This window comes from Alligator mississippiensis, chromosome 9 (genome assembly GCF_030867095.1).
Source record: "Alligator mississippiensis isolate rAllMis1 chromosome 9, rAllMis1, whole genome shotgun sequence".
NCBI lineage: Eukaryota > Metazoa > Chordata > Crocodylia > Alligatoridae > Alligator > Alligator mississippiensis.
Genome location: NC_081832.1, coordinates 43,377,955 through 43,395,746, shown reverse-complemented (window position 1 = coordinate 43,395,746; position 17,792 = coordinate 43,377,955). Strand labels below are relative to the sequence as shown.

The 17,792-nt window shown below is 45.4% G+C and overlaps 1 protein-coding gene across 1 annotated transcript in view; it reads right to left on the bottom strand.

Moving 5' to 3' along the window:
* Window positions 1–5,835: 5,835 nt before the first annotated feature.
* Window positions 5,836–17,792, bottom strand: part of LOC109283074 (uncharacterized) — an 80,106-nt gene continuing 68,149 nt past the window's right edge. Inside the window, exon 4 of the mRNA XM_059733416.1 lies at window positions 5,836–6,300. The gene's annotated coding sequence lies outside the window, so the exon portion shown is untranslated. The remainder of the gene's footprint in view (window positions 6,301–17,792) is intronic.

Below are 17,792 nucleotides of genomic sequence, written 5' to 3'. Positions count from 1 at the left end.
TTAAAAGATTTGGAGGAATTTAATCTTAGTTGTTTTTATAATTAAATGAAACAGCTTTAATGTCCCCTCAACATAAGTCCTTATATATGCCCAAGTCTGGGCTCTACAGAGGCATTTCTCAACCATGGGGTTGCAACCCAAAAGTGGGTTGCAAGAATATATGAAAAGGTTGCAAACAAACTTTTAAAAATGGATTTGAGAGAGAAAAACATGGGAAACTGTGGCTTTTCCCTTGCAGACTAGCAGAGTTCCAGCCTGTGAGAGGCTGCTTGGGGGGGCCCCATGCCCTACACACCCTCCTGCTGCTGCACACACTGGGGGCTTGGGGGCAGAAGGCAGCAGGTCAGGAGTGAGGGGCACTGGATTAGGACTGGCCATTGGTGTTTACAAATGGGTCCAGGTACAAAAAAGTTTGAGAACCACTGCTCTACAGTATGGAAAGCCTCAGGCAAGTTTTATTTCAGATATGGCACTGCTATTTAATGAGGAAATCACCAAGCAAGTCATTGGGATTTGCTCTACACTCAGGGCCAGATCCTATTCCACCTATTTGGCACCTAAATGGCATATAAGCACCTATGTGCAATCCTATTCCACCCTGATCAAGTCCCTGGAAAAACAGTACTGTGCCTACTTTTATAATGCACCTTCATCTTCGTCTTGCATAATCAAAAAAGCAACCAGGAAAAGAACCCACCTACCCTTTGGTCTAGTAGTTTTTCAGAGACTCAAGCAGTGCACTTAAGCATTCAAGAAGCACATACACACCTAATAAGTGAAATAAGATCTGGCCCCAAGTGAGGGCTGTTAAAAGTTGCAATTTGCTGGTTTGCCTAACATAGCAGAACCCTTAGATTTGGCTTTGTTCTGGTGAGCTCAGAATGGAAATTACATAGCGATTCTTCTGACTTTTTGCCCTTCCCTGACTGAGCCATGAATCCCCAAATCTTTCCTGGCATTCCTAGGAGGCTTGATCATGGACTGTGATCAGATTTCCTCTCCAGTGTGGGCTCCATGACTCAAGAATCTGTCTTCTCCAGAACAGAGGGAGAGGATTCTATTTCCAGCTGCAGTGATAGGGTAAAGGAACACACAAGTAGTTACTAAGAGGTTGCTTCCAGCGATGTACAATGAAAATGGTTAGGTGCTGGGGCACATGACTTATGATGAGAGGCTGAGGGAACTGGGTTTACTTACACCAACACACGTGCAGCAAGGCTGCTCCAACGTGCTGTAATTACAGTACGTTGGAGCAGACCTGATTAATCCACAAGCTTTAGTTAAAGTGCCCCTGCTCCCATTTTTCAGCACGAGGATTCTGATACACATGACATGCCAGGTTCTTTAACTAGAGCAGCTCCGGAGCCTCTTAAATTAAAGCACCCTCCCCCCGGCTCCTGGAGCACATATATGAACTCCCACTTAGCCTGCAGAAGAGAAGACTTGAGGTGGTGGGTTGATAGCAGCCTTTAACTACTTAAAGGGTAGTTACAAAGAGGATGAAGCTGGGCTGTTCTCAGTGGTGGCAGGTGACAAAACAAAGCGCAATGGTCTCAAGTTGCAACAAGGGACGTTTAGATTAGATATTAGGCCTGTGCGAGTAGGCAGCTATTCGATCTGGCCGCTCCCCGCCAGGTTCCTGCTTTGATCCGGCCGAAGCGGCTCCAAAGCTTCAGAGCCACCTCGGAGATCCGGCCATAGGGTATAATGGGGAATCAATTAAATATCTATAACTTTGTTGTTTTCTGTCTGATTTGGATGAAACGTGCAGGAGTGGTAGCCTCTGCTGAGAACATGAATCCTGCCAAGTTTCAAGAAGATCGATGCAGGCGTTTTGGGGGAACTGCACCCCAAATTCTTGAAAACAAAACTCATGTCACATGTATGTGTTACACCACAGGGGGGTGAAAACGGCAGGGATGGTGGCCTCTGGTGAGGCCACAAAGCATGCAAAGTTTCAAGGAGATAAGTGTAAGGGTTTGGGGGGAACTGCACCTCAAGCTGCTGACAAGCAAAACTCGGGACATGAGTGACACTGTGTGTGTTAAGGCTCGGCAGGGTGAAAGCTGCAGGGGTGGTGGCCCTGCTGAGGCCACAACGCCTGCCAGCTGTCGAGGAGATAGGTGCAAGGCTTCTGGGTTCTGGGGCCCTGCACCTCTAGCTGCTGACAGGCAAAACTCGTGACCCGGGTGCTTGTGCAACTATGCGTCTTGGGGTAGTTGACTGTCTGTATTGATTATTTCCTCTCCTTAGTTTGTGGTTTTGTAGGTGTTAATCATTGCTCATTAACTCGTTAACACCTACAAAACCACAGACTAAGGAGAAGAAATAATCAGTTCAGACAATCAACTGCCCCAAGACAGAGACAGTCAGTTGCACAAGCACACATCACGAGTTTTACCTGTCAGCAGCTAGGGGTGCAGGGTCCCAGAAGCCAGACTCCCCCTGCACCTATCTCCCTGAAAGCTGGCAGGCTTCGTGGCCACAACAAGGGCTAGCATTCCTGCAGCTTTCACCCTGCTGCTCCTTAACACACACAGTGTCACCCACCTCACGAGTTTTGCTTGTCCACAGCTTGAGGTGTAGTTCCCCACAAATCCCTGCACCTATCTCCTTGAAACTTGGCAGGCTTTGTGGCCTCAGCAGGGGCCACCACCCCTGCAGCTTTCAGCCCGCTGCACCTTAACACACACACGGTCATCTATGTCACGAGTTTTGCCTGTCAGCAGCTTGAGGGGCAGTTCCCCACAACCCCCCACACTGATCTTCTTGAAACTTGGCAAGCTTTGTGGCCTCATCAGGGGTAAACCCCCCTGCAGTTTTGACCCCACCGTGGCTTAACACATACACATGACATGAGTTTTGCTTTCAGAATTTGGGGTGCATCTCCCCCCAAACCCCTATACTGATCTTCTTGAAACTTGGCAGACGTCATGCTCTCAACAGTGGCTACCACCCCTGCAAATTTCATCCAAATCAGACAAAAAACAACAAAGCTATAGATATTTAATTGATTCCCCATTATACCCTATGGCCAGATCTCCGAGGCGGCTCTGAAGCTTTTCCAAAGCACTTCAGAAGTTTCGGAAAGCCTAAAGAAGCCAGCGTTTGATCTGGACATGCTGCTTCGGATGCTGAAGCGTCTGAAACTTCTCCAGATCCAAAGCACAGTCCGAAGCCTCGCACAGCCCTATTAGATATTAGGAAAAACTCTCACTAAGAAGGTGGTGGTAAAGCACTGGAACAAGTTACCTAGAGAGGTGGTGGAATCTCCATCCTTGGAGGTTTATGTGGTCAGGCTTGACAAATCCTGGGTGGAATGATCTAGTTGGAGATTGCCCTGGTTTGAGCAGGGGTTTGACCTAGATGACCTGAGGTCCCTTCCAATCCTAATTTTCTATGAAGTTTGTTAGACACCCCCAAACATTCCTGTCCTTGTTAGACATGCTTGTGCTTTCACAATGGGACAGCCACTGCTGGCAATCCAGCAGGTGACTAGGTAGGCACAGCTTGTTGAGGGGAAATATGGCTAAAGCATCACAAGACGAAAGGCTTGGGGAAAATATAAACTGACAGCAAAAAAGAAAGGCAAAAGAACTGTAGGTTTATTTTAAGATTATAAGAGGAAGGAAAATGGTGTTATTTAGTAGATAGACCAGGAAATTTGCTATCTGGGTCATGGGCTTAGTCTTTGCTCTGCCACTGGTATGCTAAGTAACCTTGGGCAACTTTTTAAATCCCATTTTCTCCCTTTGGGAAATAAGAACAGCAATGTTTGGAAAGTGTTTTGAGCTCCATCAATGAGATGCAGGGTGTTAATGCAATTTTAACCCAGAACCCTACTTGACCAGGGATTGGGAAACCCAGATTCTAGACACCCCTTACCCAGTGGGAGTTTGAATCTGTATCTCCCCCTTTGCAGCAAAGTGCTCTGTCAATGGTTCTCAACCTTTTTTGTACCCATTCTTATTTGTAAACATAGACAGCCAATCCTAACCCAATGCCCTTTGCTCTTAACTGCTCCCCACTGCCCCCAGGCCCCCAGTGTGTGTGTGTGTGTGTGTGTGTGTGTGTGTGTGTTGTGGGGGTCCCCAAGCAGCCCCTTGCAGGCTGGAACTCTGCCAGCCAGCACAGGAAAAGCCAGTTTTCTGTTTTTCTCCTTTAAAGGAGAATCCATTTTTTAAAGTTTGTTCATGACCCTGTCATATATTCTTCCAACCCACTTTTGGGTTGCAACCCATGGGCTGTGAAACACTATTCTATCAGACCATGGATGAGACATTGCCTGGGGCAGAGGCCCCCAAACTTTTTCTTATTGAGAGACTCAGCAAGATCAGCACCATTCTGGAAGGGAGGGGGCCTTGACCCTAAACCCAGGTCTTTGAGGCAGTGCATACCTCAGTGCCATGCTTTCTTATCTCCTAGCATGACATGTATCTTTCCCTCATGACTACCCAATAGGCCAGCTTCAAGAGGAAAGGTAGAGGACAGTTCCTATCCCACAGCCTGGTGGTGAGAACTGCGTGCTAGAAAATGAGAGTTGCAAGTCCAGGCCCCTTCCAGGTAAGAGAACCTGGGTCTCCTACCCCCTGTAGAAGCAGAATAATGACAAAGCTGCTGAGCTAAGAAGTCAGATCCTTTGCAACAGTTTTGCTTCCAACAGTTACATGCATACTTTGGGTATCCTATTCTACCAAAAGTGGAAGATCTGCTTAAGTGCCAAGAAGTAGCACTTACATGGCTACATACGTGTCAGTTAGGCACAGAAAACTGAGATTGGATTTGGCCCTTAATTTCCTGCTCTGCCACTAATTTGCTGTATAAATTTGGTAAAAATCACTTCATCTTTCTGTACATTTCTCTCCCCATAGCACATACCTTGTCTTCTTTATTTAACTTTTAAGATTTTCCAGGCAGGATCTGGATCCGTCTTTACACAGCACCTACCTCCATGGGTCTTCCAGGCAATTCTGTCATACTGATAATTAGAAGTGTTCTCTAGAAAGTGCTCTGAGGAGATAACACACTGTATCCTTAAGATTATGCTTTGGTATAAAGCTGAGACTGAGTTCTGCTTTATTCCTCCTAGAGGATGCATATACTGTTTTTGAAGCCAGAGCAAAATTTGACAAGTGTTATTTTTTAATTCTTAGTCTATGCTGCTAAATGCATTTTCTGCATCTACTGCTTCTGTTTCTCTGGGTAGGGATGCTATTACACATTTCATTGTGTTTGCATTATTAGTTATTGCTCATGTCTTCATAAAATTCTCTGGTTCTCATTCTGCCTCTTAAATACATTTTCCTGAAGCCTCATCACTGTGACTTTTAGCTAAAATCATATTGTCTGTGTTTAGGACTGAAGGTAATACCTACTTTAGGGGTGGGATTACACACAAGTATCACCCAGGGCCCAGGGACTTGGAAGGCTGAAGTTGTGACTAATTTAAACTATATCTCTGGTGTCTCCTCTCCACATAGGGAATTCAGTGTTTCTGTGAATAGAGAGTCCACAATATATGTGAATTCTTTAAAAAAAAAATTTAAAAAGAAATTCAGGCCTTTCTTTATACACAATGCTTTGTGCAGCTATCATTTCCCTTTCCCCCTAGACTTGTAGTTATGGGGCAACATAATTTATTTGGATACTCTAGTCTTCTTTTGAAAAGACACTTCAGAGCTCATGTTATAAAGTAGGTTCCTTTAGTCAAGTGGACTCTGAAGGTCATCACAGGTTTTGGTTTGGTTCAATCAATTGATAGCGATAAGTCACTAGTTTTTGACCCTCAGATACTGAAGTCTATTACTTCACAGACCAGACGTATGCAATGCAAGCCTCTGTATTACTTTTCTTTAATGGTGGCTTTGTAAGGCCATCTTTGCCATTGAAATAATCCAGGTTTATATGGCCACTTTGTTTTAGTTACCCTTGATATGGTTGGTTAGGGCTGATTTTGTGACATTGATGTTAGTGTTGTGAACACTGTAAATTGATCAGATACCCACCAATCATTTTATAGGAGCCAAAAATAGCTTTTTATCTGGATCCAGCTCTGTAAACTGATCACTGAAAACTGAAAGCCTATCCTCGACACATCTAGTCTTCCTCCCTTTTGGGCTTCATTTGTCCAGAACCTTTCACTCTTCTCCCTTTTCAGCCTGGAAGAGGAAGTTTTTTCACTGCTGGAAAGGCAGCATTCTGCACTTGGCCACAAGCTAGGACTTCTCATGAGTTTACCATCATTGTAGAAGGGAGTGATTTCTTTTCAAAGTTGCTTTGTTTGAACAGCACTGTGATGACCTGTTGAAATAAATACATAGATTTTGACATGGCTAAAGTATATGATCTTATATAAAATAATTCCAGAGAGAATTTAACCATTATATATCCCCCTTTAACACTTTTCTTGGAAAAACTAAACTTTTCATTCACTCAGCAGCTGGAAAAAAAGCAGCTTTTTGCTGTGTGTAACAGCAGAATGAATTCAGAAATCTGTTCTATTTTTAGTCGAGTGCCAGATAATTCAGAGGGGAATACTAATCTCTCTGCTGAACATCTTTGTTTCCAGGATCTAGTTTATTTCAGTAAAACCCCGTTTGCCCAGCAGAAGTAACTGAGTTTAAAACATCTTGTGAAATATGCTTGTGGTCAAATACAGTTGAGGTCAAACTGTGTTGTAATATGGCTGGTGTGACAGTGAAAAAATGGTACCAGCATGTTAGAGAACTATGTTTTAGCCTAGGGGTATGAACAAGCAGTCGTTTTTGGTGGTGGTCTTTCTGGGAGAAGGTTCAGTACAGATGTTCCATCCTGCAGTCACCCATTCCCCTCTACTCCCTATGCCTTCCCCAAACTAGGATTATCTCAGTCTGGGGAAGGCATGGGGAGCAGTAGCTGCTCCACTCCTGATCTCCAGGGGCTGTGGAGCAATAGGGGAACACCCCAGTCTAGGGACTGGCTCTGAGTAGTGGGAAGCTGCTTCTCCTCTCCCCTGCCCTCCTGGTCTACAGGAGGGAAGGCAGCAGCAGGGCAGTGCTCCCTGCCCTGTCCACTGGGAACATCCCAGTCTGGGGAAAGACACAAGAGGAAGCTTGTGCTCACTCACCTCCTCAAATCACAGAGGAGCTGAACAGAAATACACAGGCGTTCATTCTAGTAAGATAAAACTCACAGGAGTGATTTTCCACATGTCCATCTGAACAATCTTTCTCCCAGAGGGGGCATGTTTCCTCCAGGAAAAACAAAACAAAATGCTTGTATGCTCCCAGTTTCTATCAGGCAATTTTCCCAATAGAAGTTTAACACCTGTACATGGCCTAGGTATCATCTATAGGTAGAAACCTACCAAAGTGTGCTGCATGGCATCTCCTTTGATCTTGCAGTTTCCTCCATGTGCCCCCGACCCCAGTTGGCAGAGGGGCTCCACTACTCTCTGCTTTCTCCTGACCGGCAGGGAGGCAAAAACTGCTGTTTTAAGTATGGCGCAGTTTTGCTTTCTGCCACAATTGGCTGTGGGGGGCCCCAGCAGCCCCGCTGCTTGTTGCTGACCAGCCAGGAGGCAAAAAAACTCTGTAGCTTTTGCCTCTCTGCTGATAAGGAGCAAATAGCAAGGCCCCTCTACCAATCAGCAGGGGTGTGGGGCAGCACCCAGAAAACTACAAGATTAAAGAAGCCACTATGCAGTACACTTCTGCCACAATTTCAGTAGGTCCCTATCCATAAGAATAAAAATTCATGTAGTAAATAAAGCCCTGATTCTGCAATGGGAGCAATGTAAGCAAACATTCATGTGGAATCCTGCTGATCTCTCACACACACCTGGCTGCAGAATCAGGGCCCAAGTTTCTTTTTGGTGTACAAAAGGCTGAAAAACTAGTCCCCAAAGCTGTGGCTCATGGGCAACTGTAACAGGGGCCCACCCAGGGGTGGCTGTGACACCCCTAGACCCCCTTCAACCTTTGTCCTCTTTACTTTGGAGCCATCTCCCCTTCAACTCACCTGCCACACCTTGATGTGATATGTCTTTAGAAGAGAGAGACTGCCCAGGACTCCCCAAACAAGATCTCACACTGATAGCCCCAGGTGTCACTGCTTATCACCAAAAGGGCTAATTACATGGTGTTACCTGTCATCTCTGTGTTCCTGAGGGAACCCTGGCACACAACTTGCTGGACTTACAAAGGACTTCTCCCTCTCTACCCCCCCAATTTAATCAGTATTCGAGCTGTACATTCCCTGGTCCCAGTATGGGAGGCCTATTTAAATTTGATTGACTAAAACTCAGTTGCCAGGTTAGGGAATGCTGAGGCAAGAGACCAAGTCATAGGGGATATGGATGACATTTCAACAATGGTAAAGGGTTCATCGCAACGTCCAGCCCGTTGCAGCCCTGACCACAAATCCTGTCATACTTTTCCTGGGAAGACTGGTGGAAGTCCTCCCCACAAAGTTTATGAACACTCCAAGTAATCCCCTTAAATCTGTTCCATGTGCCCTTGGGATTTCCTGTTTTAGAAAAAGACCAAATCTAAGCTGAGGCTTATTCACAATGGGTAAAATACAAAACACTGATGCTGACTTCACAGTGCAAGCATAGCTAGACCATCTGAGAAGAAATAAAGTGGTATCCCTTCCAGTTTATCTTCTATATTCATAATAATTTCAGGCTGTCTCCTAGGTGTCTGGTTACTCCTTAAAACCTTATGTTTTCCCTGGTTGTTAATCAGTTTCTTGAGAGGTTCCAGACTAGATAATCCCTTGTCACTAAAAAAGGTAATTCATTTAAATTTAAACTGTTTAAATAACAGGATTTTCTCTGTCAATTATGGCTTGGGACCCTCTTGATTTACACAATTAAAAGAACACTTTGACGAGGCTGGACTAAGGGTATAAGAAAGCTGTAAAGCAGCAAACAGTGTGCTTCAACAGGGAAAAATCTCTCTGACACCATCCACTGTTGTTCTTGAGAAACTGGGATAAACAGATTGTCTCTCTTGGTCACCTGTTTAACCTTCAACTATTATGTTAGGAAATTTGCCTGTTAACAAAACACCTGAGTGTCTTGGAGTGGTGAGATCCCAGCTCTCGCTCTCTCTCTCTCTCTCTCTCTCTCGGCATAGCTTTCTGAACCTGAATTTTATTAGTTAAGCTTGAGCTAGGTTTCCCCAAGTACTCAATTGAACCAGGGTAATATTGTAATTGTTTTTGTTTGTTTTTCCTTGCATGTCTATTACTACTAGTACCATCACAAATTTCGTATACTTAGCAATAAATAACTTTTATAGTCAAACTGGTAGTAACCGGGTGTGTTTTTCCTTCTCTACTTCCCCTTCCCCACTTGCTCTGTAGCAATGCTTCTTTTACCTAAGCCAAAGATCCCTGTAAAGCCCAAAAATACTGTGGGGTCCATTTGTCAAGAGGCTACCACTACTAGGACAGTTAGAGCAAAAGATTGGGATGTGCTGAGTTTGAAACACATAAGGGGAACAGCTTGTACAGGCTGATTGACCCAGTTTGGGTCAGACGTGCCCTAATGAACTGAATGCTGGCCCATGAGGGTGTCAGCTGGACACCCAGCCTGATTCAGAGGTATTTTGTTCACCTGCATGCTTGTGTCTGACTGCATTTGATTGTTGCCCTGATGAACTGATTCCTGGCATATGAGGGTGTCAGCCTGTACATGCTGCTCAACCTGGCCAGGTCAGGCTTGTCACCTTAGAGAGAGAGAGAGAGTGTGTGGGGGGGGAGGTGTGGAGGGTGTAGGTATTTGATTGATTTGGTGGCTGGAGGAACCCAGCCCCATTGAAACTGAGTCCTACAAGATAGCTCCTTGGGGGGTGAGGACTTGCAGAAAGGAGAGAGATAGCTCCATATAGAAGAAACACAAGTAAAACTAGCAGCACATTGACAGAATTGGAGACCCCAGAAATATACCCCTAATAAATAAGTGCACCCCAAAGTGATGGGCAAATCTGGTAACAGTGGCATTACACCCCTGAGCTTAGGCCTTCATTCTTTGCCCCCTCCTGAGCTCAGGCCTCTCTTCCCTACAAGCCTACATACCAGGAACAATTTCCACCACTGCTGGGTGCCTTTGACCATCCCAGCCCCTCTGTGTATCCCCAGGCTCCCCATCCCTGTCAGTCTCTAGCTGTGGCCCTCCTTGGCCTTTGACCCCTATCCCTGGGTCCCTGGTCCCACTCTTAGGCCAGTTGAGACCTATGGGCTCCTAGGCCCTCACCAGCTGTGAGCCCCAAACTCTGTCTGCTCCCATCACTGCAGCTGTGGCCCTGCTCCTGGGCCAGTTAAGACCTCCACTGGCCCTACATTCTTAATCCCTAAACCACTAGTCTTGCTTACCTCAGCTCTGGTGTTATTTAGGAATTTTGCTGCAGCCCTTCTGCTCAGAAGCTCTTCCATCCATGGTTCTCAGGGCTAGATTGCCTGGTCAGCTCAAACCCTGGGTTTATACCCTGCTATCCCAGCCCCTTTTGGTCTCTGTGGCTCCTAACTGCCTCCTGCCACACCTGCAGGCTGCTTTTCATGCAGCCTACCTTCTCTGAAAGTAGCAGGAACTTGCTACAGCATCATATTGCCCACAAAACTAAGTTGCTCACAAGAAATGTTGCTCCTATCAGGCATGTTGCTTCAGGTTGCACAACAAACAAGGTATAATGGTGTCTACAGCATAATACTTGCTCAGTATTGGTGCCTATGCACCATGAAAGATTGGGAACTACTGAATCACGTAACTGGAAAATCTTAGCCACCATAATAAGCATTTCCTTTGAAACTGCAAGCAAAAGAACTTATTATCCTTCCCTCCAATTGCTACATTTATGACTTAGGGAATATGTCCTAGAGAAGCCCAAAGAAGCATCAGCACTCCTCAGAAGGAATAATGACCATCAATGGTTCAGCTTTTCAAGAGTTTCTCTCTTTAATTTTGCAATCTAACAATATTAAGAAAAAATGGGAATATTTGCAGAACAGAGCCTAAAAAATGACAGCTTGTCTGGTAGTAAACAATTGAACAAGACAGCTTCAGCCCTGATGCAAAACCCACCAAATATCAAAGTCCTAAGGGATGTCCTGATCTGTGCCAGCAGAGAAAGGGGGACCTAGACACCACAGCAAGGGCCAGGCAAGGAGCAAGCTGGTACCTGTAACACACAAATAGCACTAGTGCATGATTTTTGCAGTGCCCAGCAAAATGGGGCCCTGACCTTTTAGCATTATTATAACACAAATAATTATATTTAATAATCGCACATGGAAGGGTAAGCAACATTGGTAGGTACCTGCCCAAAGTCATTTTCCCAAAAGACCTAGCACTTGAACTGTATCATATCACCAGTGACTTTCCTCCTCCCTCTGCACACTTCATGTTTTGCACAATGTATTGTATGAGACTGTAGCAGTCATAGCAACAGCCCACGTGAGCAACCATCAAAGCCCAATGCTGATGCATCTGCAAAGGGCAGAAGAGTGATCACTCTTTAAACTAGCTTCTTCCATGTTCTGATATTCCAGTTACATTTTGGGGCCCATCTGATCTCCAGGAGAAAACTTCAACAACTGGTGAATGCACCATCAAGATTCTTTGTCTTCCACTAGGACTCAGGTATTCTGTATACCGCCACATTGGTATGAAAACCAGAAGGGTACAGGTTGTATATTTCCTCTTGAAACCCCCCTGCACCCACTTGTCCCACTAGTACTGCAATATATTTTCCATCTGTTCTTTCCCAGGAGACCCTAAAATCTCAGAGCCTTCTATGAGTGAAATCAGTAATGCAGATTCTTGTTTCAAAATCTTTCATGAGACTACAGTAATTCATGCCTTCATTCCTTCCCAACCCTATACAGTGTTAGTGGACACAAGCAGTGGGATTGTGAAAGGTCTGCCTTTCCTCCACATCCAACATTAGTTCTCTCCACCCTAACGTAGGCAGTGTGGCAGGAAAAATAGTCCTTAGTAAATGTTACCAGTGGGCCAACAACTTACCCTGCTTCTCATACTGAGATTCAAGACTCAGTACCTACACCTCTCCTCTCTTAACAGCAGCATAGAACATCTTGGCACTAGGAAATACTGAGAGTCCTCCTCTAATTAGGTAAACTAGAAAACAACAAGCTTTTTCCTTTAAGCCTACTTTTTTCTTAGTGTTCTTATATCTCTTATGACTAGAGAGACTGCTGTGAGATACTGGGAAATTCTACCTACCTACCTGGCTGAATTACTAATCCAAAACACCAAGGACAATTTGGATTTTTGAAGGATCAGGGATTTTGAACTCAGAAGTGTTACTTTTTCTGTGTTAATGAAGGCGATGCAGCCACATCTCTGCATCCCTTCTGGATCTGCCCCTACAAGCCATACATTTTCTCTCTACATGCCCCAGACCAGCAAAACCAAACAAAGTCAATGTCTCTTGTGGAACCCTAGGAGCTCAGAAGGTAATATTCCACTGCCGTTACCCCACCCTCCCCAACATATACAAACTTTATTGCTTCAGTTTTAAAAGAAGTGATTGGGAGGAAGCAGGATAGGTCTACTTTGACTGGATACATGGACTGAAGGGTAAACCATAAACCAAGTACCAGGAATGCACCATCTGGCATCTTGGAAGCTGAAAAAAAATCATTAATCCAAGAGACTGTAGAGGAGTCACTGGAAATCTTATTAGGCAAGAGCTGGTGTTTTCAACCTTCTTTAACGAGTGTGCCCCTTCTGTCTGAAAATTTCAGCTCATGTATCCCTTTATATTTTTTTCTTGTTTTTAGGGGTAGGGGGGGCAAATCAAGGCCCCTGTGTTGAGGGAGGAAGTGAGGCTGGGGCTGGGGCTGGGGCTGGGGCTGGAGCAGGGGCAGGGGCTGCCCAGCTGGGACAGAGCACAGGACTGAGCTGCGTGCAGTGGTGGGGGATCAGCTCCCACTGCTACGTGCACCCTGAGAGGGCATGGGGGACATGCACTCCTGTATCTGCATGTGGGGCAGGCTGCTGCTGTGTGCTGTGGCTAGGGCGGTGCCAGTCTCTTCTCAGAGGGGGCTGAGCCTGGCTGCTCTCAGAGTGAGCGGTGGCAGTACTGGGAGGAGGTGATGGGGGGGCTATGGCAAATTCTGGAGTAGCTGCAGCCCCCACCCCGTAGCCCCACTCCCATAAGCCCCTGTGGTGAGGGAGGGAGTGGGGATGGGGATGGGCCTGGAGTAGGGACAGGTGCTGCACAGCCGGGGCAGAGCACAGGATAGAGCCAGAAGTGGCTCATCTGGGGAGCATGAGGGGTAACAGCTTCCACTGTTGCATGCACCCTGGGAGGGCATGGGAGGTGCATGCCCCCAGATCTGCACATGGGGCAGGCTGGGGCCAGGGCTGTGCCAGGCTCTTTTCAGCAGGGGCTGGGCTGGGCTGCGCTCAGGGTGGGCAGTGGTGGCACTGGGAGGGGGCTACAGGAGGGGCTGCAGCCTCTGCACAATTCACCATAGCTCCCCTCATCCTCCCCTCCCTGCACAGCTCAGCCCAGCCCAACACCCCTGCTGGGAACATCTCGGCCCTTGCCCCAGCCCACAGCCCACCCTGCCTTGCGTGCAGATATGGGGGCATACACCCCACCATGCCCTCCCAGGGTGCATGCAGTGGTGGGAGCCACCATCCCACATGTCCCCCAGATGAGCCACTTGTGGCTTCATGCCATGCTCCACCCCAGCTGTGCAGCATCTGTCCCTGCCGAAGCCCCATTTCCTCCCTCACCTTAGTAGCCTACAGGAGCGAAGCTGGGGGGGGCAGGGAGCTGCAGCCACTCCAGAATTCACTGTAGTCCACCCCCCCCCGCAGCCCTCTTCCCAGCACTGCCATCACCTGCCCCAATTGCAGCCTTGCCCAGCCCCCGCCAGGAAGAGCCCAGCAGTGCCTCTACCACAGCCCACCCCACACACAGATCTGAAAGCGCACACCCCCATGCCCTCCTGGGATGCACATAGCAGTAGGAGCCCTGCCCCCCCACCTCAGTCCCATGCCCTGCCCCAGCCCCACTCTCTCCCCCATGCCCCTTCCCCCACAACAGACTTCCCAGCTGGACCCAGCTGCTCTCCACATGGCTGGGCTGAGCTCCTGGCTGCCTGCATGCTGCACTGCAGCTTCATGCACGCACATGGCAATTATCAGCCACATCAGTTCTGTGTACCCCCTATGACCCTTTTAAGTACTCCTAGAGGTATGCATACCCCCAGTTGACAACCACTGGCCTAGAGAAAAGGCACAGCAAGCACATCCTACTGAAGAAGACCTCCAAGATTCAACTAACTGTATTTAAATAATCACATCAGACCAAACTGAAATGTTTCTTACAATCATGCCCAGGTAGATTTATCCCTTGTGCCAGAAACCAGCTCCCAAAGGTCCACATATGATTTACCTATCAGATAGGTCTTAAAGACTGTGTGTGCCTACATGTGCATTTATGCCAGCTTAAATTTACTGTACAGTAAATTACTACACAGTAAGCAGGAATAGGCCGATGTCTACACATGCAGGCATTAAAGCGCAGTAACACTGTGGGTAGACTGACGTGGGACTAAATTTGATCCCAAGTCAGTCCACACACACAGTGTTACTGCGCAGTAAGGCGTCTATGTGTGTGTTACTGTGCAGTAACTAATCGGGCGTAAATTTGCCACCTGCATGATACAGGTAGCAAATTTATGCTCAAGTTGGCATAAGTTGCCATCTTTACTGCACAGTACAGGCATGCACATGTAGACACAGATCTGTACTGTGCAGTAATTTCAGTTACTGTGCAGTAAATGCACATGTGTAGATGTGCCCACTGTCTACCTTCCCTGAAAAGCAACTCATAGATCCTCCACCTGAAATGTTATATTGGTTCTCAAAGCCATAGTCAGCTCATCATTTAACCTTCTGAGTTCAATTCCCTTTTTTCCTTTTGATGAAAGTATCCTTTGTGATCACTGCTACTAGAAGAATTTCTAAAGTAAGGGCTGTATCCATAGAGACTAGTACTGCCTCTTCCATGAAGATGACAACATGGTTTCAAGGACTGAGTCAGCCTTTGCTCCTTAGCAGAAAGCTTTTTCTCTAGATGTGAGGATATTGTCCCACCATCTTTCTGCTGGATGCTAAATATTAAAAAAAAAAGTAGTTGCAGGCTTGATGTTCAAAGAAGAATCAAAATTTATACGCAAGGAATAAAATCCTCCCTGAAAACCATCACTCTGTTCCCTGCCACATGGCAATCAAAGGAGCAGAAGCCTTGAAAACATCTATAGCTAAATGGCTTACAACATCCATCACAGAGGCTTACAAAGCCAAAGGTATAACTCCTTCAAAATCCATTAAAACACATTCACCCTGATCCCAGGCTACAAAAAACCACCCATGCTTCTTATGAGGGAATGTATATCATTTTTTTTAATTCAGAACACTTTCCCTCCCTGGGAGACTCATCCACTGCTAGTTAAATCCTGCTGTAGCTTCAGCAGATATAAATGCGACAAAATACAGACATCTTCTCTGATCTAATTCATATACATCTGAAATTTCAGCTCATATACAAATGGGGTGTTGGGTGGAAGAGGGAACAGGGTAGAGGGCCATATGGGTCCTCATGAGCTGGGGCTTCCTTCCCAGGGCACAGGCAAGTGGCTCCCCCAAAAGCACGTTCCCTCACTACTCCTACCTCCCAACCACCCCGGGAAGCATGACCAGCACCTCCCACACTCCAGTCCCAAATCCCAATCTATTAAAACATGAGGTCTTCTTTAATTTACTTCCTCTTTATTTTTTTTTATTTATGTATTTATTTAACGTTTTATTTTATCCTGCAGTAGCTGACTTCCTTTATTTCACCACCCTTCCCCCGCCCCCATTTCCTTTCCATCTCTGATTTCATAACCAACTCCATCTCATTAATTCACAGCCTTCCAGTTTCCCCCAACCCCTCTCTCACCCTCCTCCCCACAACACACGCGCACACATAAAGTAAGGATAAAAGCCTGTCCTGGTTCACCAGCCCTGTAAGTCACAGCTGTAGCTCCTGATCAGACACCTGCTTGCCAGCCCTCTAGTGGCAAGTCACAGCTGTGCCTGGGGGGAACAGAAAAGTTTTTTAGCCTTAAGGTGTGCCTACTCCAAACTCAAGCTAGCACTAACATCAATCATTAGCTGAGCAGCTCGAAGTGCAGCATGTAACAAAGCCCTAAGCCTTGTCTCCACTAGAAAGCATTTGCTGGTAATACCAAACTCTCTTAGTGCAGAGACAGCCAACGCCTGTACACACAACTCTTTGCTCATACAGGGTTAAATTCTATTCCAGTCTCATATGCCTAAGTGGCAATTGTATAGCCACACAATGGCAATTTTTGCCTCTTATTCACAGTTTGGAGTCCATTTCCACACATGGCACAACAGGATTTGCCTCCATTCATAACTGGGAGAATAAACAAGGGAAAAGGATGGTCCACATGGTAGCCCAATAGCCAGGACACTGGCAGAGAAGACCTAGTTCTAGGCCCTCCTCACCCAGAGGAATGTTGAATCTGTCTTTTGCTTTCTAGAAAAGTTCTCAACGACCATGCCATGGACCAAGCATTATCCAGTTTCTTGCGTAGACTAGGCTGAAATCTTGCAAAGATGAAGCAAGCTTCTGTCAAACCAAGCTTCCAAGGCAGAGTGACTCTTTCACGACTAAGGTTTGCTTTACAGCTCCTTAGGACCATTTCCATTAACAGTTACCCAGTCACCAATCACTCTCAGTAGCAGACTGCTCCTCAGAGCCATGTTTCACTCATTTTCCGATCCTTTTTTCACCTCATAATCTTCCCTGGTTTTACTCTCATACACAAGTGTTGATTCCAAATGCACAGAAGAACCATGCAATGTAAACTTCTCTCAAACTATTAGAACTTAAAAGTGTGTGCCACATGCTGCTGGCAAAGTATCTCATTTTTTCCTCCAAAATCTTAGATTTAATGCACATTTTCAGGTCATTTTTAATATGAGTTTCTTAAAATTAACTTCTCAGGTATCTGAATAGTTTATTTTTATTCCCTCAATTGTGTATGGACTTAAATATAGTTGTATTATGTACAAACATTGAATATACATATATATATATATTATATATACATATATTACATATATTATAAACATATATTCAATGTTTGTACATAATACAACTATATTTAAGTCCATACACAATTGAGGGAATAAAAATAAACTATTCAGATACCTGAGAAGTACAGGCATATATATACAGGAATATATATGTATATTCAATGTTTGTACATAATACAGATATAAATGTGTGTATATGTGTATGTGTGAATAGAATATATCTAGAATGATAAGAGAAATGTAGTATACCAAAATAATACTGAATCTGTTATGAACTGTATGTATTTCTTTCTGTTATCAACTGCACACTATTGTGTTTTATGCTATGGGCTTGTTTTACAAAAGCCTTTATGATCCAGACTTTGATATTTTCCTTTTTATTGGTAAGTTAATGCTTTCTCTTATTTATATTTCCTTTAATTTGTAGTTACAATGCCATATGGATGTGCAGCTTAATTGCAGATCCTTCATCACAATATTATTTATAACAGACTGAAAAATTAGATCACCTCCATTATAGTAGGTGCAGATAAAGTTTCAAATTATATTTCTTTGGGTTTTTGCTCCAATAAAGGCAAATTCCTGATCCAAGCAGAAACAGAAAATCAGGCCTCTCTCATACTGCACAAAACAAAACAAAATTCTACATTTCAGTCCAACA